The sequence below is a fragment of the Myotis brandtii genome, unplaced genomic scaffold (genome assembly GCF_000412655.1).
Source record: "Myotis brandtii unplaced genomic scaffold, ASM41265v1 scaffold651, whole genome shotgun sequence".
NCBI lineage: Eukaryota > Metazoa > Chordata > Mammalia > Chiroptera > Vespertilionidae > Myotis > Myotis brandtii.
This window is the reverse complement of record NW_005370524.1, coordinates 67,938-74,909: the sequence shown is the minus strand read 5'-3', so window position 1 is coordinate 74,909 and position 6,972 is coordinate 67,938. Positions and strand designations below refer to the sequence as shown.

The 6,972-nt window shown below is 51.0% G+C and overlaps 1 protein-coding gene across 2 annotated transcripts in view; it reads left to right on the top strand.

The window, feature by feature from the left end:
* The window catches only part of LOC102243238 (beta-defensin 103), an 18,314-nt gene extending 13,097 nt beyond the window's left edge, over nt 1-5,217 (top strand). Inside the window, exon 3 of one of the 2 annotated variants that reach the window (XM_005880753.2) lies at nt 4,989-5,217. The gene's annotated coding sequence lies outside the window, so the exon portion shown is untranslated. Of the gene's footprint in view, nt 1-795; nt 1,045-4,988 lie in introns of those variants that run through there. The other variant, XM_014528790.1, reaches the window with a different exon arrangement.
* The last annotated feature ends 1,755 nt before the right edge of the window (nt 5,218-6,972 follow it).

The following is a 6,972-nucleotide window of genomic DNA, read 5'->3' as shown; positions in this document are numbered from 1 at the left end:
CCCGCGGAACTCCTTTCCCCAGTCAGGGGCTGTGTCTGTCCCAAGGGACGCGGCTGTCTGCCACGCGGTCTCCCTCTGACCCTCTGGGCTCAGAGGTCTGGCAAACTTTCCTGCCCAGATCCCTGGTTTTTTACCTTTCCAGGGGAGTTCTGCCCTTCCCAACTGCAAACAGTCTCACCAGCTGAGCAGGTAAAACTTTTTAAAAATATATTTTTTATTGATTTCAGAGAGGAAGGTAGAGAGAGAGAGAGATAGACACATCAAGGATTAGAGAGAATCACTGATTGGCTGTCTCTTGCGTGCCCCACACTGGGGATCAAGCCAGCAACCTGGGCATGTGCCCTGATTGGGAATAGAACCGTGACCTCCTGGTTCATAGGTGGATGCTCAACCACTGAGCCATGCTGGCTGGCAATAAGGTAAAACTTTTTAAACAACAAAAAGAAAACTAAGAAAATTCCTCATCAGCAAAACCTGCAGTATTTGAAAAAAAACAACACTCTTCAGGCAGAAGAAAAATGATGCCTGATGGGAATTTGGCTCTACGTGATGGAACGAACGTGGCTACTAAGATTCTAGACATTATCTTAAAGAGAGAGGCTGTCAATTCAGAGAAAAATGAGATTCAGATGCACATTGTTTATTAAAAAAACCATTTGAGATATCAAACAAAAAGAGACAGATTAAAAATGAAAGGATGGAAACAGACATACTATGGAAATATTAATCTAAAGAAAAGAAAATGGACTCTATTGGGTTTTTTTCCATTTTCTTCTTTTGTTGTTGTTGTTTTAGCACCTGTACAATAAAACTGTACCATCTCCAACCAGAGCTGGCCGCAGCTAGGCCCTCCTGCCTTTGGATGGCATATACTCTCTACAAGGATTGTTTGGAAAAATAGCAATTGGTAGAAAAATAAGAACAAGAGTGGGAAAGACAATTCCACAAAAATAGCAATTGGAGATGAAGAAGCTGCTGTCACTGACGATGCGTCGAAGTGTGTCCTTCACAAAGATGTGACATTTAAATACAATTAAATTACATCCTCAAATAGATTTTAGGATGAAGAGTATTACCAGAGATAAACAGGGGTATTTTTCCCAATGATAAAGTGGTTAATTCAACAGACACATATTAATACTAAATCTCTCTCACACTCAATTGTTCCATCTGTCCCCTTACCAGCCAGGAAGGAAGAGTTTAGGGTCAGGATTGCAGTGACTGCTCCATGCAAATCTGCTTTCCACACACGGAAACAAAGTGGCCACCAGGAAAGTGACTCACGGTGACTCGTGGGGACGAGGCCTTGGATGGGAACTCCTTCGCAACTTCCCTCAGCACTGGCCGCCGCCTTGGTCACAGTCATCGAAACTCCCCCTGCGATGGCCACCACCATCCCCACACCCAGAGGCACCCTGCTTTCTGGAAGCACTTCCTTGCCAGGTGTCACCAGGATCTGTCGACCAGGCCTTTAAATGACAGAGGGGCGTGGCCAGATTCTACTCCTTCCTCCCAAGTCCCCTTACCACACTCATCAGAAATGACCCTGGCCCTGGCCGGTGTGGCTCAGTGGATAGAGCTTCTGCCTGTGGACAGAAGGGTCCCGGGTTCAATTCTGGTCAAGGGCAAGTACCTCTGTTGCAGGTTCCTCCCCAGCCTGGGCCCTGGTTGAGGCATGTGCAGGGGCAACCAAACGATGTGTTTCTCTCACATTGATGTTTCTCTCTGTCTCTTCCCGTCTCTTCCACTCTCTAATAATCAATGAAAAAATATCCTCAGGTGAGGATAAAAATAAATAAATAAATAAATAAATAATAAATTCATAAATAGAAAAAAAAAAGACCCTGGATTAGGGAGTGTTTCCAGCCAAATTGATAAGCAACACTTGAGTGTATTCTCTGCAGGTGATTATAATGTAGGTAAACATGTCTATTGCTCTCGAACATCATTGGACTAAAGAGGAAGGGCTCATCACGAATGCACCTTCCTTTGCCTCTGAAAAAGCTACCCTGAGCGTGGGGCGCTGGGCTCAGTCCAGTCTCTGGGCCACCATTGCCTTCGCTGGGTCTCAGAGCAAGGGTGAGGTTGTGGGAGTCAGCGGGAGATCTCACAGAGCCTGGGGTCCTGGGTGCCTTCAGAACAGGGTCCCACCAATGACGGGGAGGGCCTGGGGCAGCTGCCGTTCCCACAGGGCGTCCCCCAGAATCCCCAGTCTCAGGGCCATGGGAGCTCAGCTCTGATGGGTCTGAGAAGAGCACAAACCATGGGCTCTCAGGCACTGATGCAGGGAGAGCTGGATGTGGCCTGGGTGTCCGAGTGACCCCAAGGCCGTCCTTGCTTTGTGACACGGAGACTGAGGAGCTGGGTCTGTCCCTATTGCATCCCCCTTCCTTTCTCTGAAGAAGAGACACAGGACCTACCTGCCCCTCACCCGCCACAAGGGCAATGCTAAGCTGTAGGAGCTTCCCCTTGAATGTCACCCTCCATGGGCACCCAGGGAGGCTCGGGCCCCCGCGTCTCCTGTCCCTCCCAGTGACACCAGTCTGGTTCCTGGTGTGGCCTGAGACTGTCCCCAGACGCTCAGCAAATGCCAGGCAGGCAGATTCCAAGGCCCCGGGCGGGCAGTTGAGCTCCAGGAAGTCACTTCCCACACGGAAAAGCCTGGCCTCGTCCAGAAAGATAGAAAGACGGGTCCCCTGGGGTTTTCCCGTCCGGACTCGCATGAAATGATGGGTGTGCCCTGGGCTCCGAGGACCTTATCGTGACGCACAGGGCAGGCGAGAGGAACAATTTAATTGCTCTGGGTTCCCAAAGCTGCAGCCAACCTGGGCCCTTTATAAGGAGCGAAGCGCGGCTCCCTCAGTCAGTGGCTCAGCTCCTGGCTCACCATGAGGCTCCAACTTCTCCTGCTTGCGTTCCTCTTCGTGTTCCTGTTGCCTGTCCCAGGTAAGAGGGGGGTGCAGACGGACATCACAGGACTTCTCTCTCTGTGTCCCCCTCCCTCGCTCCCTCTCCGTCTCCCTCTCCTCTCTCTTCTCCTTCTACACACACGTTGGATCAAAGAGACTGAACGGCTTATGAGATGCAAGCACCCCACCCATCGCCGAGGACGCAGGTCCGGAGCTGGACCCTGCAGGGCACAGCCACTCTGCACTCCCGAAGGCGCCCGCAAGGGGGTAACTGCCAGCTCGTCTCTGGGCTCCAGGACCAGGTGCTGCTAACAGGGACACCTCGGTCAGCTGGCTTTTCTCGTGTAAGAAAAGCAAGAAATTATGCCCTAGGCCCGTGGTCGGCAAACTGTGGCTCACGAGCCACATGCGGCTCTTTGGCCCCTTGAGTGTGGCTCTTCCACAAAATACCGACTTCTGTGCATGGGCCACAAAGTTTCAATCACACTGTACGTGAGCACCCGCTCATGGTATTTTGAGGAAGAGCCACACTCAAGGGGCCAAAGAGCCGCATGTGGCTCGTGAGCCACAGTTTGCTGACCACTGCCCTAGCCAGTTACCCAGTGGTTAGAGCGTTGGTCCTTTAACTGAAGAGTTGCGGGTTCAATTCCCGGGCAGGGCCACGTACCCTGGTTGCAGGCTCAATCACTGGCCCAGGACAGGGCGTGCAGGAGGAAACCAATCGATGTGTCTCTCTCACATTGATCTCTCTCTCTCTCTTTCTCTCTCTCTCTCTCTCTTTCTTCCTCTCTCTCCTCCCCACTCCTCCCTCCCTTCCACTCTTTCTTTAAAAAAAATTGATTTGGTTCCAGCCCAGAAGTGCAGAGTATCACTATACAGATCTTTATACTAAAGTGGGGAGTCCTTGGTAACCCAGAGAATAGCAAGGCCCAGCCTCAACTGGGGAGCCACTGTTTGGGGCACCTCTGCACCCTGTCTTCCCAGCTCGAAGGTCCTTCAACACACTCCTGCCGTGGCTGCTCTTGGCTCAGGGCCAGGCAGCCTATGCACAGCGGCTCTGAAACCTGGATGCCAGCATTGTCCTTGCTCTTTCGTGTTAGGGAAACAGACCAAAAGGAGAGGAGGGAGGGAGAAGCGGGAGGCAAGGAGTAGACCTTAAATTATGTTGGAAAGCTCTTGTTTTACCTGTCTTCTTCTTGGCTGTATTCCAAGACAAGCCTTACCAGGGAGGGAGGTGGAGGGGACATGGCCAGGAGGCGGGAGGAGCAGGAAGATGAGAGGGAAGGCAGGAAGGACTGAAGGGAGCCTCCCGGGAGGGCCAGGGCCTGTGAGAGCCGGACCAGCAGAGAGTTCTCGGAGATTAGAGACACCATTAGGAAAGAGGTTTCTTTGCACCTGTTTTATTGATTTCAGAGAGGAAGGGAGGAGAGAGAGAGACATCAATGATGAGAGAGAATCATGGATCAGCTGCCTCCTGCACGCCCCGCACTGGGCATGTGCCCTTGACAGATTCAAACTTGGGACCCTTCAGTCCATAAGCCAACACTCTATCCACTGAGCCAAACTGGCTAGGGCACGAAAGAGGTTTTTTAAAACTATCCTTATTTTACATTGTGAGTTACTTAGATATTAAGTTCTCCTTAACCAATCCTTGCACCGGAAGAGGCATCTCAGCTCAAATACTTCACTGAGGAAATGATGGAGAAAACAAAGACGTAAACACTGACCCCTGCTGGCTGTGTCCCATCCTGAAAGCACTGGCCCGGTGTCACCTTGACTTCCTGGTGACTCTCTCTTTTGGAGGAACGGAAATGGTACAGACTCTTGTCCGCCTGTCCTGTCCCACAGCCACCGCTCAGAGCCTGTCCCACACTAGTTCTGGAAATGCAAGAATCCTCTCCAACCTCAGCAGTTCTAGTCTGTCGGAAAACTGGATCCTAGCATCACAGCCTCACCTCTTCTCACCTCGATGGCGTAACCCCCGCCCGAGGTTTCACTCCAGGGAACGCTGACACCAAGGGCCTCTCTGAAATGGGGCTTTGATGTCTGACTCTCTTACCTTTTATATTTTCATTTTAGGTTTTGCTCGGCTTGGTGGTCCTAGTTGCAACAAGAAAGGTGGAATCTGCATGCCATTTCGTTGCTCTGGAGGTAGAAGACCAATAGGCAACTGTCTCTTCCCAGGAGTCAAATGCTGCAAAAAATAGTAATTGGAGATGAAGAAGCTGCTGTCACTGACGATGTGTTGAAGTGTGTCCTTCACAAAGATGTGACATTTAAATACAATTAAATCACATTAGACTCAGAATCTCGCCCTCTTGTCCTGGTGGTTACTGCGCGGTGCTTGGTCACATAGGCCCATCTCTGAAATTCTGGAGGGCCCGTTCAGGCTCCTCTGCGGACCTTCAGGGACCCCCTTGGGGGACCAGTTGTGCTTTTCAGGTTTTTGGTGCCCTTAGAGTCACCTGAGCTCCCCAGTCCTCCCTGTGCTTTCCTAAAAGGTGCACTTTGCAGTTGCTTCTCCCATCCTGTATGCCCTCACCTGCCCCACGGCACTCCCACATGAGCCTCCCTCTCCCAGTCCCCACCGGAGCACCTCCTCCTCAGGACACCACTCCTGATCCCCACAGGAAGTGGCCCCTCCCTCCTCCACGCTGCCCCAGTGCTCACTTCCTTTTGGTCCATGCCTCTCACTCAATCGTGTGGGTCACGTTCTAATTCTCCACGTGGCTACAAAAACTCCAGGGGGGTGACTTTGTCTAAGTCATTTACGAACAGTCTTTGAGGGGAAGCACTGCCTCATGCATTGTTATCAGTTGAGTGGCAACGTGGAGTTGGACAAAGTGTTGCTCTCCAGGAGGACAGGATGGGAGTCAAGAAAACAGTCCTCGTTGAAAGTCCAAGGAAATGCACTCTGCTTTCTAATTTTATTTTCGGGCACTTCCTCACAGCAACCATCCATCCTTAATAATCAGGTTTTCACAACTTCTTATTTCACTCAATGGCTCTGTGGTGATCAACCTTGGGCACTAGGGGAGCCTCTGTCGTGCTTGGTGCAAAACTATGGAAAGGAGGGTGGTTGCCAGCAGGAAATGGGTGGGAATCACTGAGAAGGTCATGGAGAAGATGGAAGTGGGATTTGGACACAATGTTGTGAGAATAAGCACCAATCAGAAATCCTGAAAGATGTGTATTTGCCTGCATTATAGGGGCTGGAGCTTTACTTGAATTGGACATAAAAAGCTGATCTCACGGGTTGTTACAGACCAAGCATGTCAAACTCGGGGCTCACAATGAATATTTTTGCAGCCCAGCCAATATAATGGCATGTAAGAAATGTGTTAATAAAAAATTTCATAACTTAATTTTTACAATATCCTGTTATACATAATGTATCCTATCTAATAAAAGACAAAAAGGGTAATTAACCATACCTCCGCTACACTTCCCATTGGCTAATCAGCAGGATATGCAAATTAACTGCCAACAAAGATGGCGGCCAGCAGCCACGCAGCTGAAGTGAGCTGGAGGTTTGCTTGCTCCAGTGATGGAGGAAGCCAAGGTTCCCCGCCTGCCGTGGCCCAGCTCTGAGCTCCGGAAGCAACAAAGTTTCAATTATAGAAGCTAAACAAACCCCAGATACCTGCTTTCAGCCAGCTGCGGCCTCAGAGCTGGGAGCACCAGTGACAGCAACAGAGTTTCAATTATAAAAGGTAAATAAATCCCAGAAAAAAAAGAAAAGAAAAAAAGGAGAGGCTGGGAGCTTCAGTCCAAGCCAGCCTGAAAACGGTCCTCAGCCCCTCACCCAGGCTGGCCAGGCACCCCAGTGGGGACCCCCACCCTGAAAGGGGTGTGACCAGCTGCAAACAGCCATCAGCCCCTCACCCAGGCTGGCCAGGCACCCCAGTGGGGACCCCCACCCTGAAAGGGGTGTGACCAGCTGCAAACAGCCATCAGCCCCTCACCCAGGCTGGCCAGGCACCCCAGTGGGGACCCCCACCCTGAAAGGGGTGTGACCAGCTGCAAACAGCCATCAGCCCCTCACCCAGGCTGGCCAGGCACC